This window comes from Tenrec ecaudatus, chromosome 11, assembly GCF_050624435.1.
Source record: "Tenrec ecaudatus isolate mTenEca1 chromosome 11, mTenEca1.hap1, whole genome shotgun sequence".
Lineage (NCBI taxonomy): Eukaryota > Metazoa > Chordata > Mammalia > Afrosoricida > Tenrecidae > Tenrec > Tenrec ecaudatus.
Window position 1 is genome coordinate 11,872,118 of NC_134540.1, and position 19,155 is coordinate 11,891,272.

At 38.9% G+C, this 19,155-nt stretch overlaps 1 non-coding gene across 1 annotated transcript; it reads right to left on the minus strand.

Annotated features, from left to right (window-relative positions):
* Positions 1-237: 237 nt before the first annotated feature.
* LOC142462057 (U11 spliceosomal RNA) lies at positions 238-371 on the minus strand. Its single transcript, XR_012787202.1, has one exon. It is a non-coding gene; the product is annotated as a U11 spliceosomal RNA (small nuclear RNA).
* Positions 372-19,155: the final 18,784 nt, after the last annotated feature.

A 19,155-nucleotide genomic window follows, 5' to 3' on the forward strand; every position in this document is an offset into this window, starting at 1 on the left:
TGTCTTCAGCAATTATGTCAGGAAGGTGTGCATCATGGAATGTCAGTTTAATATTAAGGTAGCAGATGGACATTGGGCCTCTATTTACCCTCCCTCAATGTGAGAACACTTTGTTCTATTAAACTGATTTGTTTATAATTCATATCTCCCCATTGATGTTTTCTTTTATATTGAGTATTTAAAATATCATATATTTTATTTTCATTCTATTTACTGTTTCTTTCTTTTTTTTTTTTTTAGGGCGCCAGGACCAACGATCACTAGCAGCCCAGGTAGCAAAAATTACGCTTCCGAAATCTCTTGATGTCGATTCCGCACGTAGAGCAATAGAGATGCCGTACGTGTGCCACTTAACGACAGAAGCCCTTCTATTTACTGTTTCAATTCATCTATATTCTCTACCACTTTACATTCTCATCTTTATTTCATGGTGACTATGATCTCATATATGTGATTTTTATTTTTTAAATAATTTTATAGGGGGCTCTTATAGCTCATGACATTCTATACATCAATTGTATCAAGCATATTTGTATATATGTTGCCATCATCATTTCCAAAACATTTTCTACTTGGGTCCTTGGTATAAGCTCCTCTTCCCCACCCCACCCCCACTTTCCCACCCCCATGAATCCTTCATCAATTATATATTGTTATTATTGTTTCTTATCTTACACTGTCCATTGTCTCCCTTCACCCACATATGCGATTTTTAAAAGGAGCTCAGTTGTCCGTGTTAGGTGCTATTAAGTTGGTTCCTGTTTATAAAGACTCCCCCCTGGAGCTCTGTGGCATAGTGGTTACAGTGTGGGCTGCTGACGGCAAGGTCAGCAGTTTAAAACCATCAGTGGCTCTTGGGAAAAGACGGGCTTACTACTCCAAAAAGAGTAACAGCCTGGGAAACTCCCAGGGGCAGTTCTACCCTGTTTTGTAGGATTACTATGAGTCACATTTGGTTTATTATAACAACTTCTGTGTAAAACAGAATGAAACACTAGCAGGACCTATGCCATCCTACAATTGTCGTTATGTTTGAGCCTGTTGTTTCAGCAATGGTGTTGCTCCATCTCTTCAAGGGTCATTCGCTTTTTCACTGACTCCACTTTCACAAGCATATGTTCTTCAGGAATTGGCTTTTCCTGATAATATGTCCGAAGTATATGAGGCGATGTCTCATCATCCTTACATCTAAGGAGGATTCTAGCTACAGCCTTTCAAAATGGATTTGTTTGTTTTTCAGGTAGTCCATAGTACTTTCAATACTTTTCACCGACACCATTTTTCAAATAGGGCCCTAGTGGCATAATAGGTTACATGTTTGACTGCTAACCACAAGGTCAGCAGTTCAAAACCACTAGTCACTCTGCATTTTAATTTTAATAAGGGAGTTTGAATTCTGACAGACACATTTGGGGTTTCAGAACATTTGAATCTCTATTGAATGTGCCTAAAGTACTAGTAGTTAGCTGATCAAACTCATAGCTACCCTGCAGGACGGAGTGGAATTTCTGTGGATTTCAGAGAGTCTCATCTTTCTCTGGAAGATCAGCTGGTGGTCTTGAATAATGCACCAGGTGGCTTGCAATCAAGACTATAGCTCACTACTCCATCAGAGCTGTTTACTTGTTGTACACAGTGACTCTTATGACTGGTCCCCTTTGAAGATACCAAATTGAAATGGACTGCTATTCAGTTCGCATCCGAGGTGAGATGATACTTGGGAAAATTCCCAGCTCATGTAATTTACACTGCTCAAACATCTTTGGATCAAAGGACACCACATGACGCATGTTGTTGTTAGGTGCCATCGAGTCGATTCCAACCCTCAGCAACCTTCCGGGCCCAGCACTAAGCACTGTCCAGTCCGCACCATCCTCACAATTGTTCCTAGCTTGAGCCCATTGGAGCTACTGCATCAGTGCATCTCCTTGAGAACCTTCCTCTTTTCCCCTGCCCCTCTCTTTCTCCAGAGGCTGCTCGCTTCTGACAACATGTCCACAATAGGGAAGATAAAATCTCTCCACCCTTGCCTCTGAGGATCGCTCTGGACAGCTTGCAAAACTGGCTTGTTGGTCCTTTTGGAAGTCTATGGTGCTTTCAGTATTCTCCGGCACCACGATTCAAACCATGGATTCTTCCTCTTCAGTTTTTCTTATTCAGTGTTCACCTTTCATATGCATATGAGGCAATTGAAAAAACCATGGCTTTGGGTCAGACTCACCTTAGACCTCAAAGCAGCTCTTTGCTTTTCAAGACTCTAAAGTGATTTTGTTGGCAGATTCACCCAATGCAATGCATTTTTTTTCTTTCTCCACAGTCTCTCCTGACAATATGTCCAAAGTATGTGTGTTAGTCTGGGTTGACTAGAGAAATTCAGAGACACTCAAATGTGTGGAAGAGAGAGCTTTATATTCAAGAGCAAAAGTATATTAAGAAGGGATGAGATATCAGGCATCAAAGAACAAAAATCATATCTTTGTGTGAATAAGGTGGAGTGCACGGAATGGGGACCCGACCAGATTTTAACATTGGTAAAACGGGACACCAGCGGGACACCATTGATAAAACTCATATCCTGATGAAATGGCCACATGGCATCCAAAAACCATATACCGTAGCTTGTGCATTCCTTCCAAAAATTGGGACATTTTTAAAAACACCACAGGACGCGGGACAAATTGTTAAAAATTCGGACCGCCCCACCCAAAGCGGGACGTCTGGTCACCTTGAAAGCCCATCTGTAGGCAATTGGACATTCCCTTACAGAAGGGACCCAGGGTGCAGACATGCCAGTCTCATAGCTGTGATGTAGCAACAATGCAGCAACAATGTGTAACAATGATGAAACATACAACTTTCCTCTAGTTCTTAAATTCTTCCTCTCCCTCGACCCCTCCCTCCACTATCATGATCCCAATTCTACCTTACAAATCTGGCTAGACCAGAGGATGTACACTGGTACAGATAGGAACTAGAAACACAGGGAATCCAGGACAGAAGGTCCCTTCAGGACCAGTGGTGAGAGTGGTGATACCCGGAGGATGGAGGGAGGTGGGGTAGAAAGGGGGAACCAATTACAGAGATCTACATATAACCTCCTCCCTGGGGGATGGACAACAGAAAAGTGGGTGAAGGGAGATGTTGGACAGTGTAAGATATGACAAAATAATAATTTATAAATTATCAAGGATTCATAAAGGAGGGGGTAGTGGGGAAGGAGGGGGAAAATGAGGAGCTGTGTCAGGGGCTTAGGTGGAGAGCAAATGTTTTGAGAATGATGAGGGCAATAAATGTATAAATGTACTTGACACAATTGATGTATGTATGGATTGTGATAAGAGTTGTATGAGCCCCTAATAAAAAGATTTTTAAAAAAGAAAGAAAGAAAAAATCCTTGCCTAGTCCAGATCAAGTCATATATAGGCCAATATATGTCTGGCATTAACCCATACTAGTGCAAAAATTATTCTACAGACTCACACAGTACTTGCAGTGGTGCTGAAAGCAGGAAGATCACAGGCCAGTGGGGTGGAAAGTCTTGTGGAAGCATCTCAGCACTGGTGCTGCTCTCCCATGTGGCTCCTCCAGCTCCAGGGCTCTGGCTGCCTTCAGAATAGCTTCATGTGACTTGCCAACAGAATGTAAAGCAGAGACAGTGTGTGTCATGCTTCTAGGGACAGAGGAAGAGAAAAAAACTCCCAGAATTCTCATGAGAAGGCCACGCCCACAAGGAGGCATCAATCAGGCTGTGACCTGATTGACAAGCTAGACTCCACCCCTACCAACAAATTGACATGAAATTATGTAACTACTACAGTATGTAAGACAAAGTCTTGCCATCCTTGCCTCTAAGGAACACTTTGGCTGGGTTCTTCCAACACAGACTTGTCTGTCCTTTTGGCCTTCCATAGTACTTTCAGTGTTCTTCTCCAGCACAGAGTTCAGATGCATGGATTCTTCTCCCATCTTTCTTTTTTTTTTTTTAAACATTTTATTAGGGGCTTATACAACTCTTATCACAATCCATACATATACATACATCAATTGTATAAAGCACATCTGCACATTCCCTGCCCCAATCATTCTCAAAGCATTTGCTCTCCACTTAAGCCCTTTGCATCAGGTCCTCTTTTTTTTCCCCCACCCTCCCCCCTCCCCCCTCCCTCATGTGCCCTTGGTAATTTATACATTGTTATATTGTCATATCTTGCCCTATCCGGAGTCTCCCTTTCCCCCCTTCTCTGCCGTCCATCTCCCAGGGAAGAGGTCACATGTGGATCCTTTTAATCAGTTCCCCCTTTCCAACCCACTGACCCTCCACTCTCCCAGCATCGCCTCTCACACCCTTGGTCCTGAAAGTATCATCCACCCTGGATTCCCATCTTCTCCCATCTTTCATTCAGTGTCCAACTTTCACATGCATATGAGAAGACTGAAAAGACCATGGCTTGGGTCAGGTGCACCTTAGTCTTCAAAGTCATATCTGTGTGTTTTGAAACTGATTGTGGTAGCAACTGTACAATACTGCTCGAAGATTGAACTATGAAATGATATGGTATTTGTAGTAGCTCCCAATAAAATGTTTTGGGGGAAAAAGAAGCATCTTTGCTTTTCCATACACTAAAGAGGTATTTTTGCCCATAGAACCCTGCAACATTGCAACCTGAGGCTTGAATTTTGTTTTCTGTTCTTTCTACTTGAGATAGACTCAGTGTCTTCTTCCCCTTTGTTTTCCTAACTCCAGGTATTTGCAGGTTTCATAATAATGCTTTCTCTTCTTGTGCTTCCTTTTGGCATGTTCTGTTCAGCTCTTTTACGTCATCATTTCTTCTATTTGTTTTGGCTACTGTACATTAAAGCACAAGCTTCAGAAGTTCATCTGCAGAATCTCATCTCTGCTTTTTAAAATGTAACATTTTTTACTTTTTTATATTTTAAACATTTATTGGGGGCTCATACAACTCTTAACACAATCCATGCATACATCAATTTATAAAGCATATTTGTACATTCGTTGCCCTCATCATTCTCAAAATATTTGCTCTCCACTTAAGCCCCTGGCATCAGCTCCTCATTTTTCCCCCTTCCTCCCTGCTTCCCCCTTCCTCATGAACTCTTAATAATTTATAAATTATTATTTTGTCATGTCTTACACTGTCTGGCATCTCTCTTCACCCACTTTTCTGTTTCCGTCCTTCAGGGAGGAGGTTTTATGTAGATCCTTGTAATCAGTTTCCCCTGTTCACACCACCCTCATTTTCTCTGCTTTTTAATGAATGTTTGCTTTCTTCGTTTATGATGTTCTTGATGTCATTCCATAACTTACATGGTCTTAGGTTATTAGTGTTCAGTGCATTAATCTACTCTTGAGAAAGTCTCTAAATTCAAGTGGGATGTACTCAAGATCAGATTTGAGCTCTCATAGGCTTGTTTTAAGTTTTCTTAGTTTCAACTTCAACTTGCATGTGAACAATTGATGATCTGTTCCACAGCAGCCCCTTTGCCTTGTTTGGGCTGATTATAGTGAAGTTCTTCACCATTTCTTCCCACAGATGTGGTCAATTTGATTTCTACGTCTTCTATCTGGCAAGGTCCAGATGAAGAGTTGCCATCTATATTTTTGAAAATTGGTATTTGAAATGAAAAATCATCAATCTTTTAAATTTCTCTTATGCAATCTCCATCAGTAAAGCTTGACTATTAATCCATCCTCTTTAGTTCCAATTTTCACATTCCAGGAATCAGTAAATATCAATGCATCTTGATTGCATGTTTGACAGTTTCAGACTGAAGAAGTCAGGAGAATTCTACACTTTCTTCATCAGTAACTTAAGTGGTTAGTAGGTAAGTATGAATAATAGTTGTATTAACTGGTCTACCTTGTAGTTGTATAGATATTAAGCCATCACAGATAACATTGTACTTAAAATTAGACCTTGGTCAAGGAATACAGTATATATATTATATTATTTTTTGTAAGAGCCAATGTATTGTTTAATTGAAGGGTGTCTTTTAGTTAATTTCAGCTCAATGTTTAAAGAGCCTATCAGGGATATAATACTAGGAAGTCCCCCAATCCCAACGAGTCCAGTAAATCTGTTTATTTGCTTTTAGTAATTTTGAGTTCTATTCTACAATGTTCTTCCATCAGTATTCATCTATTATTGGACATGGGTTCTTGTCTGGCATTTTTTTCATTAAGCATTTTAATTTTTCATCCTACTATCTCTGTCTGTCATTGTTTGTGGTGAGGACTAAGCTGTGAAGGTTACTGAGGTTCCCTTGTAAGTGATCTGCTATTTTTCCTTTGCTGATTTGAAGACTTTTCCCCTCGTTGCGGACTTTCAACATTTTGACTATAATGTGTCTGTTTGTAGGTCTTTATGTTTATCTGATCTGGCATTTATTGAGCTTCGTGCATGGATAGATTGTTGCTTTACAAAATGTTCATAAAGTTTCCAACATCTATTGCTTCAAATATTTTTCTTCTCCTTTTTTCTCCTTGTCGTACCATCATTAAATACACAGTCCTGCTCCTAATGGAGTTTCGCATTTCTCTGAAGCTGTGTTTACTTTTCTATATTCTGTTGTCATTATTCTTTGACTTCTATAATCTCTACTGATCAGGCTTCAAGCTTGCTCATTCTTTCCTCTGCCGATTTAAATCTACTGTGGAGTCTTTCTTGTGAATTTTTACTTCAATTATTGTACTTTTCAAACTTCAAATTTTCCATTTAGTTCATTTTTAGAATTTCTCCATTTTATTAATGTTCTATTTTATTTGATAATGTTATCATACCTTCCCTTCCTTTTCAAATAATGTTTCCTTTTTTCTCTCTGTGGGCATCCTTATGAGATCTACGTTTAAATCTTTTTTTTTTTTACAATTTATTGGGGCTTATACAATTCTTATCACAGTTCATACATATACATACATCAGTTGTATAAAGCACATCTGTACAGTCTTTGCCCTAATCATTTTTTTCTCCTCTTTTCTTTTTTTACATTTTATTAGGGACTCATACAACTCTTATCACAATCCATACATATACATACATCAATTGTATAAAGCACATCCGTACATTCCCTGCCCCAATCATTCTCAAGGCATTTGCTCTCCACTTAAGCCCCTTGTATGAGGTCCTCCGTTTAAATCTTTTAATGTAAAATCTGACATCTGGTTCTCAGCCAGTTGCAGTGCCTCCTTTTTTTCTGGGGTTCTCAGTCATATGTCCTGTTTCTTTGCATGCCTTATAATCTTTTGTTAGAAACTGGGTATTTAATATACCACATTGTAGCAACTTTCAGTATTAGTACCTTTACCCATTCTGCAGCTTGTTATTGTTACTTGCTTCTTCGTATTTTAATGACTAGTTGAATTATTTCCGTAAAGTTTATTCCCCTGCTCCAAACTACGGTACTTTGGTTGTCTTCTGATGTTACTTCTCAGGGGGGTGATGTTTTGAGCAAACCCACAGTCACCTGAGCATGACAGTGATGCTATAATGATCTCTTCCCCTCTTGCCCTGACCACACGGAGATAGGTTCAGGAATGGCAGGTTGCTTTGTTGTCTTTTTAACAATACTCTGGAGAATGAAAACCTTTGCAAACTAACCCAATTAAAATGTGGCTGCTCTGAAGAAATAGCTTCTGAAGTTGGTGCTTAATATTGTTTTAAGTCCATGAGCGCCCCCCCCCCCATTTTCTTATTCCCAAATCCTCTCCTGAAAAATAACTGGCTGTATCCTCATCAAATCCACAAGTCTCCTGCCAATTGGCCTTCACTACTACCTGCACTGTTCTTGAGAGTCTCCTGAGGCTTAACCTTCTCAGCTCTCGGTTACAAGTGCAGTCAGTTCCTTTGCTACGAGATTAGGAAGCATTGGTTTCACAGATTGCTTATCCAGAGCAAAATCATAGAGATTTTGAGCTCACATGTTCAATGAATTAGAGAGAAAGTAGCCTGGTTGCTTTTTCAGTCTGTCCCTTATGGTATAGAGTCACCACCTCATAAGTTGTGGATGGTTAATGAGAGATCCTACATTCTCAGCACTCAGGTAAAGCTTCCATTCCACGAGCAAGTCTGGGCAGGAAAGAGAGGCCCCACCTCTCAGTCACCCTTATGGGAACATAGCTTCATTAACAGTGAGTTGAGGGCTGCTTGAGAAAACCTGAAATCCTGCTCTTCTTGTGAAAAAGGCCCTCTGGCTAGAATCTGCAGGACAGTAAGGCCTGTGTTCTTGTCCAAAGCAGTCTGGAGCAGAGGTTCTGACTCAGTGAGCGAGAAATGGCAGAAAGAGAGGCATTTCCTTTCAAGTGCCATGCAAGCTTGCACTCTTTTTGTTGCTATTGATCAAGTTTCTCTAGGGAAGCGAACCAAGACAGACACATAAACATTGATGGTTATATGTTTTTTACTGTGAAAATCTGGCTGAGATGATTATATAACTGGAAAGGTGGAAATGTCAGGTAGCCGTATAGGGGGTTGTTCCTCTCCGACAGGAAGTTGGGAGTCAATAAAGGCTAAAGGGCATGTGCCAATACAGGTCCGGAGCCAGGGGGGTTGGGCCCCAATCTAGGTTAGGTGGTCTTAATTCAGCCAATGGGGTCAACCAGTACCATCGACCACGCCTCCCAGCAGAAGGCCCCCCAGAAGGCTGGAACTTGGAGACCACTGCCCTCTTTTCCAGCTGCTTCTCCGAGGCTCTGCACTGCCTGGCCAAGGTCTCTCTGGCCTCAGGTGGCCACGTGGGTGTGAAGTGGCACGAGGGGGCTTGTGTTCAGTTTACTGTAATGCCTGAAACTTCTTCTATCCTTTATGAAAACTCACTTGGATCATAAACCAGGCTTTGGTGTGAATTTCTTTCTCTGCGAAGCCAAGAATCGAGATATTTCCCACCCGAGGAATCTAACAGAAACTCGGGTAGGAATGGATGTTTTGGTCTTAATTCTAAAATCTGTAGCACAGACTCTCAGGCTGGGCAGGATTTGTTGCTGCAATCTTGAGCAACAAAGCCTTTCTTTCTCAGGACACATCAGTTTTTGACCTTGAGCTACGCAGTGTTGGAAACCCACGGGGGCCTTTCTATGGGGCCCATAGGGGCCTATAGGGTCACTATGAGTCAGAATTGACTTGATGGTAGAGAGTGAGTGAATGTGTGTGTGTGTGTGTGTGTGTGTGTAAATAAGAGGTGTATGTAGGCAAATTGATGTATAAATTTAGTTACCAACAGAATTTTCTTTTATTTGATTATTAATTGAGGGCTCGTACATCACATGTATCAGACATATTTGTACACATGTTGCCATCATTCTTTTCCAGACAGTTACTTTCTATTGAGCCCTTGGTACCAGCTCCTCTCCCCGTGACGCCGCCCCCACCCCCACCGAATTTTCTTTATAAAAATTTTCTCCCTTTGCTCTTTGTCTCAGAGTCATTAAAAAAAATTACTTGGGACCCTTACAGCTCTTATCACAATCCATCCATCCATGTGTCAAGCGCTTTTGTACAGATGTTGCCATCATCATTTTCAAAACATTTTCTTTCTACTTGTCATTTCTAGAGGTTCAATTAAAATTCTTTTTTCATCAATTTTATTGGGGAACAGAGATATGAACCTCCCTCATCCTGTCATGATGAAAGTACCCTGATTCATCTTGGAAATAGACAACTGCTGGGGATAGAATTCTTGGTTTACAGGGGTTTTCATTTGCTGGTTGTTTGCAGCACTTTAAATATATTATCTCATTCTCTTTTGGCTACTATGATTTCTGATGAAAAATAATCTGTACTGAAGATCTTTGTACTTAATAAGTTGGTTCTCTTTTGCTGGGTTAAGATTCTGTCTGACCATGATGTATTTGTTACTGGTTTGGGTTTTTTTTTTTTGTTGTTGTTGCATTTATCCTACTTGACATTGCTGAGATTCTTGAACATGTAGATTCTTGTCTTTCAACAAATTTGGGGAGTTTTCAGCCACTAGTTCCTCAAATATACTTTGAATCCCTTTATTTCTTCTATCACTCTCCTTTTTCTAGATCGACCACAATGCATAGGGGGTACAATCGATAGTGTCTCACAGGCCATTCGACTCTGTTAATTTTTCTTCATTCTTTTTTCTAATCCTCCAACTGGATCATTTCAACTGACCTTTTTTCAAGGCCACTACTTCCTTCTCCTGTCTGCTCAAATCGACTGTTTAAGACCACAGGGAGACTGTCAGTGTGATGATTGTACTTCTCAACTCCAGAATAACCGTTAGCTTAATTTTTATAATGTCCTCTTTCTTGGTATTGCTGTTTTGGTCATCCATTCTTCTCCTGGCTTCCTTTAGTTCTTTGGTCAGCATTTTGAATGCATTTGTTGTTTTCACCGGCTATTACAATGATCCGACAGTAATTATTCCAGTCAATGTCCCTGTGCAAGCTGTCGAGAGGTCACTGATGGCTTTCCATTACCCACGTCTAAAAGTGGATTTGCTGAGCTCATACAAATTTTCCAAACTTTATTCAGAATCAAGGCCCTTCCCAAATAACTTTATCAACTTTTATTATACTCTCAAAAAAAGACTAATTGCTTTCTAGCACACTCAGTACTTACTTCCTGAGGTCATATAAACTTACAAGCAGACATTTGAGGTACAGTTATTGGTCTTTATTTGCCTAGAAATCAGAGGAAGACAGACAATCAGGCAAAGAAATAGGGAATTGAATGTGTAACTAATTGCTACCATGAACAATTGCCATGGGGTTAGGATGAAGTCCTGAAACTACTGCCCTGAGATAAGCTTAAACCTTAGACCAAAATATCTCTGAAGTCATTGGAAACTTATACAATAGTTTAGCTTAAATTGCAAGGAATATATACCTTGCTCTCTTTGAAGAATTTTATTGTTCAACAGTTTTATTAGCACTTCATCCACATGTCATACAATTCAATAATTCGATCATATCCAGAAGAGGTGTACAATTATCACAGCAGCCAATTCTAGAACATTTTCTTCTTCCTTGTATTCATTGTTATTAATGTAATTATTTTTTTCCTAATTGTGGCAAAAAATACACAACAAAACATTCTCCAATTCCGCAATTTCTACATGTATAATGCAGTGCCAATGATCATACTCTTTGTGTTGTACAACCATGATTGAAACTCTCTTCCAAATTATTCCACCATTAATGTAAACTCAATGCCCCATGTATTAGACAGGATTCTCTAGAGAGATAAAACCAGATTGCTGATAATTATATATATTTATAAAGATAGATATATAACACAAGAAATGAACTGTTAAATTATATATATATATAAAACAAGAAATGAACAGTTAAATTATAAAGCAGTACAAATGGCTCAGTGCAACTCACTCCCGTGAGAGAGTTGTGAGACACTAGCAGTCCTTCGAGTCTTGAGGGCCGCCAGGTAGTCCTCTGTAGAGAGATCCAGGCTATCCCAGCACAGGCAGCAAAACAGCAAGGCAGGTCACCAACTGTCAGCTAGGTCACCAAACATCAGTCCCAAGCTCCAGAGATGTACATTCCAATTGTGTGGTCTTAAAGGGACCTCAACTTATAACGACACAGTCCAATGGCTCGGCGTCACACAGGTAGTGTGTTCTGTAAATGGAGGCACAGAACAAGCAAGGCAGCCGCACACTGGTCCGATGATCAAAGAGTGAGAGACAAGAAATAATAATATTATATGTTATTATTATTTGCCATATATTACACCAACAAATGTATCCATTCACTTGTTATCTATTTCCATTGAGTCAGGTTATACAGTCATCAGTGCCAACGTTTTTGCTCAATCATTTTCTGTTGGGCTGCTGATTGAAATGTCAGTGGTGTGAATCTACTAGGTGGTCCTTTGGAGAAAGATGAGGCAGTCTGCTTCCATAACGATGTACAGCTTCAGAAATCCTATGGAGTAGTAGTTCTATTTTGTACTATAGGGTCAGTCACTATGAGTGGGAATTGACTCAATGGCATTTTATTTGGTTTTGGATCTTATAATACATAGAATATTTATTTAATATCTGTCTTTTAGAAGGAAATAAATTCATTTATTGATTGTATTCATTTACTCTCTATGTCATTCTATTAACTTTCAAATCCTCATAAGATTCTCAGATTTTTGGTATTGTAATTTCTTTATACTCTGTGATGGTTAATGCTATAGATCAACTTGGCTGGGTCATAATTGCCAGCCCCAGACACATTGAAATAGTATTGAGAATATTAAAGGAATTTTTCTGTAAGGGTTATATCTATTGATATTTACTGGATTAAGATTTAAATTTGAGAAGGATTTGAAATTATTTATTAATTTATTTTTAAATAATAAATTTTGAAAGACAAGTTAAAAAGTTAATATTACCTATAATTTTAAAAATAACAATATTTTCCAAAAGAAAAAAAAACAGTGAGAAGAGTAACATCTCTTTCATTCTTTTTCAAATGTTTTTAGTGTCTTACTTAATAGAACACAGTTGCATTTTCTTTTTCTCTTTTCTTCTTAAAAAGCATTTTATTGGAGGCTCATACAACTCATCACAATCCATACATACATCCACTGTGTCAATCACATTTGTACATTTGTTGTGATCATCAATCTCAAAACATTAGCTTTCCACTTGAGCCCTGGTATCAGCTCTTTATTTTCCCCTCCCTCCCCACCCCCTTATATCAAGCATATTTGTACATATGCTGCCATCATTATTTTCTAAACATTGACTTTCTATTTGAGCCCTTGGTATCAACTCACAGTTGCATTTTCATAGATGTTTTTGAATTCTATCTTCTGTGATACCACATGTCACAGAGCCTTTGATGATTCTATTATAACTCAAAGAGAATGTAAGTGGGAAAAATGACTTTTACTGTAATTTTCATGTGCTCTTTGTCTTCTTTTTTTAATGTATATATTAATTGTTCTTTTTTATTTTAATAAATCATTTTATTGGGGGCTCTTACAACTCTTTTATATCATTTTATTGGGGGCTTGTACAGCTCTTATCACAATTCTTACAGCCATCCCTTGTGAAAAGCACATTTGTACATATGTTGCCAATATTATTTTTAAAACATTTTTTTCTACTTGAACCCTTGGTATCAGCTCATTTTTCCCTCTCTACCTACCCTCCCTCCATCATGAACCCTTGATCATTTATAAATTACTATTATATTTTTCAGACCTTACACTGACTGATATCTCCCTTCACTCATTTTTCTGTTGTTCATCCCCTGGGAGGGGGTTTTATGTGGATCATTGTGATTGATTCCCCTTTTCTTCCCCTCACCCTCCTGGTATCACTACTTTCATTATTGGTGCTGAGGGGTTTATCTGTCCTGGATTCCCTGTATTTACAGCTCTTATCTGTACCTGTGTACATGTTCTGGTCTAGCCAGAATTGTAAGGTAGAATTGGAGTCATGATAGTGTGTGTGTGTGTGTGTGTGTGTGTGTGTGTGTGTGTAGGGGAGCATTAAAGAACAAGAGGAAAGTTGTATGTTTCATGGATGCTATACTGCACCCTGACTGGCTCTTCTCTTCCTTGTGACCCTTCTGTAAGGGGTTGTCCAATTGTCTACAGATGGACTTTGGGTTTCCACTCTGCACTTCCCCTCATTCACAATGACACGATTTTGTGTTCTGGGTCTCTTACAGCTCTTATAACAATCCATACAACAATGGTATCAATCACATTTGTGCATATGATGCCATCATCATTTCCAAAACATTTTATTTCTATTTCAGCCCTTGATATAAGCTCCTTCCCCCCTCCTTCTTCCCCTGCCCTCCCACCTTCATGAACTCTTGATAATTTATAGATTATTTTTATTTTCATATTTTATATCTTCTTCTGTCTCCCTTCATCCAGGTTTCTGTTCTTTGTCCCCCTGTGGGGGATATGGGATTGTACATTGATCATTGAAATCGGTTTCCCCTTTTATTTTTTATTCTTGATGAATGGAAGAGGGCATTTTATTTCTTGGAAAACATTATTTTCTTTTTATGAAAAAACATTCTTTTCTTTTTATGAAAAAAGGTATTCATGAAAAAAAGGCATTCAATTTTCACTGTTTTTTCCTTCATTTTTTAATGGCAAGTGTATAAAAAGCAAGGATAAAATTACATTATAGGGCAGTATTAAAAATAAAGAATTACTGTGATGCTTACCTTCCCAACAAGATCGCTGAAGAAAAAAATCGGTGCATAAGCAAATGTGGTGAAGAAAGCTGATGGTTCCTGGCTATTAGAAGACATAGCATCTGGGGTCTTAAAGGCTTGAAGTTAGACAAGTGTTCATCTTGCATGGAAGCAAGAAAGCCCACATGGAAGAAGCCCATCTGCCTGTATGATCAGGTGTTAGCAGGATTAGGTATCAGGCATCAGAAGACCAAAAATAAACAATCATATCAATGTGAACAGGGGAAACTGGAGGGTAGATCCAAAGTTCATCTGCAGACAATTCAACATCCTGTTACAGAAGGGTCACAATGAAGGGACTAGTAATCCAGGGTGTCTAGCACTGATGGGTGAAGCATAGCACTGACAAAACATACAACACTCCTCCAGTTCTTTAATGCTTCCTCCCTCCACTATTATGACCTCAGTTTTACCTTACAAATCTAGTTAAAGCAGAGCATGTACACTGTACATGTACAGATAAGAGCTCTCAACACAGGCAATCTAGACAGATTAACCCCTCAGGTACAGTAATGGAAGTAGCAACACCATGGTGATAGGAGGAAAGTGGGGCGAGAAGGGGCAGAGAGGGGGAACTGGTCACAGTGATCAATGTATAACAACCCCCCATCCAAGGGGACAAACAACAGAAATGTGGGTGAAGGGAGACAGCAGATGGTGTAATATATGAAAATAATAATAGTTCATAATTTACCAAGGGTTTACAGGATGGGAGTGAAAAAAATGGAGCGGATTCCAAGGGTTCAAGCAGAAAGAAAATGTTTTTAAAATGATGGCAACATATGTACAACTGTGCTTAATACAATTGATGTATGGTTGTTATAAGAGCCCTCTATAAAATTGAGATAGTTTATTGTGCCATCCTGGCCGATAAACACAAGTGGGATTAATTGAAGGGCAGAGAGATAAGTGGCTCGGTGAGCCTCGTCTTTCTTGACTCTGGTTCTTTAATTATTGGACCAGTGTGCAGCTGCCTTGCTTGGTCTGTGCCTCAATTTAAAGGGCACACTACTTGTGGGATGCCTAGCCTGTGGACTGTGTCGCTGTAAATTGAGGTCCCTTTAAGACCACATGAATGAAATTTACGTCTCCGGAGCTGAAGACTGACAGTTAGTGACCTGGCTGACAGTTGGTGACCTGCTTTGCTGTTTGCTGCCTGTGTGGGATAGCCTAGCTCTCTCTCTACAGAGGACTACCTGACAGCCCTCAAGACTTGAAGGACTGCCAGTGTCTCACAACTCATGGGGGTGAGTCGCGCTGAGCCATTTGTACTGCTTTATAATTTAACTCTTCATTTCTTATATTATATATCTATCTGTTTATAATTTAATTGTTCATTTCTTGTGTTATATGTCTCTTTATAAATATATATATATATATAATCATCAGCAATATGGTTTTATCTCTCTAGAGAACCCTGTCTAACATAAAAATGATTTATAAAATTTTTTTTAATTAAATAAAGAATTTGTAATACCAACAACAAAATAGAGAAAGGTAGGAGTGATACCCATATAGAATGTCTTATAGACGACTGAAGTTAATTTGGTATCAACTTACCTTACAAAAAGAACCCACTGTTAGCAAGTGGATTCTAACTCACTGTGGCCCTGTGAAGGCTTTCTAAGATTGTAAATCTTTATAGGAGAAACAGTCTCATCTTTCTGCCACAGAGTCACTAGTGAGTTTGAACCACTCACCTGGGGTTAGCAGCCCAATGCCTGACTCACAGTGCCACCAGGGCCCTTATGAAAAATCACATTCATCCTTACCGCTAAAAAGAATTTTTATTATTATTATTATTTTTTAAATTTTTTTTAGAATTTTTAAAATTATACACAAAAGTAAATGAGAAGGGAGTCTTGATGACTTACTTCAATAAGCTAAAGAAACAAGATAGACAAAGGCAAGAACCGGTGAAGGACATCACACACACAAACACATACACAACAGCAGAAATAAATCACTTCTTATTGGTAATTTCTATGATGGAAATGGACTATATGTGGTCATCAAAAGGCAGAGAATGACAGATGGCTAGAGAAGAGCATGATCCAACTATATGCTGTTTAGAAGAGATATGCCACACCATAGAACAGAGGAAACAAATACGTTGAAGGTGAAAGGATGAGAAAAACATGTCTTACAGATAATTCCTAAAGAGAGCCAGAGTGGCAATCATAATGTCAGACAACGTAGTGGACTTTAAGACAAAATCTGTTAGAAAAAATAAAAATGAACATTATATAGTGATAAAAGGGTCAATACATAAAGAAGGCTTAACAATCATATATGTACCCAACGTTGGAGCATCTAAATATATAAAGCAAACACTGATAGAATTGAAGGGATAAGTAGGTAGTATTACAAGAAAACCCAGATGCTTGAATATACTACATTCTATATTGTACAGCATATCTAGAAAGAACAGGGAAATAGAGGAACTGAGTGTCCCTGTACTCCATCTAGATGTAACAGACATATCTATAACACTCCCCCCAGCAAAAGCATAATACACATTCTACTGTAGGACACATGGCTCATTCTCCAGTACAGACCATATGTTAGGCTAAAAGCAAGTCTTTGAAATAATACAAACTATTTTCTATGGCCACATGGAGGAAAGCTAGAAGCTAATAACAAGAAAAAATAAAACTGGTAAATAGTCAACATGAGACATTAAACAACACACTATTAAACTACCAGTGGGTAAAGAGAAAAATCAGAGATTTCCTAGAGTCGAATAAAAATGAAAGCACAACATATCAAAGTTTATGGAGAGAACAAAGCCTTCAGAGATTAAATTTATAGCAATAAATTATGCTTTAAGAAAAAAGAATGGACGTCGGACGCCACGTCGGCGCCTCCAGCCGCGCAAGACTCGGGAGCTGCCCTCTGCGGAGTCTCGGGATTTTAAGAAAAATCTTTCCCATTGTTTTATTTTCGTGGCAGGAAACCTTAACATCTCTGCTCGAGCTTTTATTTACACTTTTGAGGGAAACGTTCACAGCCCACGTGTTTCTTCCAGTGCCTTCTGCTCGCTCCGGTACTCTTCTGCTGAGCATCTTCATTAACAGTAGATATTAAGCTGTCCCGAAGTGGAAGGCTTTCAACTGTTCCCTCTGGGAGTCTCCGTTCCAAGACTGCTTTAAGTGCGCTCTCTTCTGCACCTGAGACGGAAGGAATTTTAGTACTTCCTCCAGTGACAGCCTCTCTCTCCTTGACGGGGTGCGGTCCTCACTCCACGATAGGACATTTTAGGGAATCCCTGCTGAATTCCCCATTCTCCGCCATCCTGTGAGTGCGGTAGCCCATCGTTCTCACCATGTCTTCCCATAAGACTTTCAGGATCAAGAGATTCCTTGCCAGAAAACTGAAGCAGAATCGCCCCATCCCCCAGTGGATTCGGATGAAAACTGGTAATAAGGTCAGATAGAAGTGGAGAGCAAATGCTTTGAGAATGATTGGAGCAGGGAATGTATGGATGTGCTTTATACAATTGATGTATGTATATGTATGGATTGTGATAAGAGTTGTATGAGTCCCTAATAAAATGTAAAAAGAGAAAAGGGGGAAAAAAGAAAGAAAAGAAAATGATTAGGGCAAAGAATGTACAGATGTGCTTTATACAATTGATGTATGTATATGTATGGACTGTGATAAGAGTTGTATGAGCCCCTAATAAAACGTTTAAAAAAAAAAAAAAGATCAGATACAACTCCAAGAGAAGACATTAGAGAAGAACCAAGCAGGGTCTGTAAGGCGGCACACATGCAGTAGCAGGCACCATTTACGCTTCTGAATTAAGAAGTTGACATCTAGTAAAAATGTGAGACCTTTGTTTTGGGGCAAAAACACCAACAAAAAAGTGTACGTATCTCCTCCAATAAAGTTGGAGCTCTTTATCTACTAGAACTGCTATGAACGACTTCATTCACCAAATATCTGAGATGAAAGAGAATGGCCAGAGTTGACGCCACAGAATTTCCAGTAGATTTGAAGGATTAGGCACAATGCTAAGGGCAAGAGACGGCCAGTTGGGTATTTCTACTGATTATTCATAGTTCACTTTTTAATTTGAAATAGCATTGCCATTTACATATACAATCTCTGAAAATAAAGGTCTAATCTGTCAGAAAAAAGAATGGTATCAAATTAACAGTCTAGCTCGGTAGCCCCAGGAACTAGAAAAAGAATAGAAAACTAAGCCTAAACAAGATAACCATAATCGGAGCAGAAAAATAGAAACCAAAAGAGAGAAGCAATAAAACCAGAATCTATTCTTGGAAAATATCAGCGAAAGTGACAAACTTTAGCCGGACTGACAAAAAGAAATTAGAATAAATGCCAAAAACAATAAGAAATGAAATAAGGGACATTACAACGGACTTATGAGAAAGAAAGAGAATTATGAAGAGAGGACAGAAGCCTAGTGGGCCTACCTCTAAGATCACGGGATCCTGTTCCTCCAGTGAAAAGATGGTTACAGATCAATCACCAAGTCAGGGATGAAAGGGAAGAATATCTCAAGGGAGGACACCAATCAAGAAGCAATATGGAAATATCTTTCTATTTTGCAATATGGAAATAGCTTAAATAACAGTTTTTGGCAAGTATTTAATATTTTCATTAATATTTTAAAACACGATCTCGTGTGGTGTCCCTCTTTTATTCTTATTTTAAGAGTTAACAGTATGAAATCATGAACAACTTTTTAGTATATAGATTTTTTTATATTTAGATTGGTCATTAGGGCAGCACACTAGTTGTTAACTTATTTGAATCCCATTATTCATTATGAAATATAATAATGTAAATTGGAGAGACCAGTCCCTGGAAAAGAACATCATGCTTGCCAAAGTCGAACATCAGGGAAAAAGAGCAAGACTCAACAAGACGGATTGATACAGTGGCTACGACAAGGGACTCAACTAACACAATAA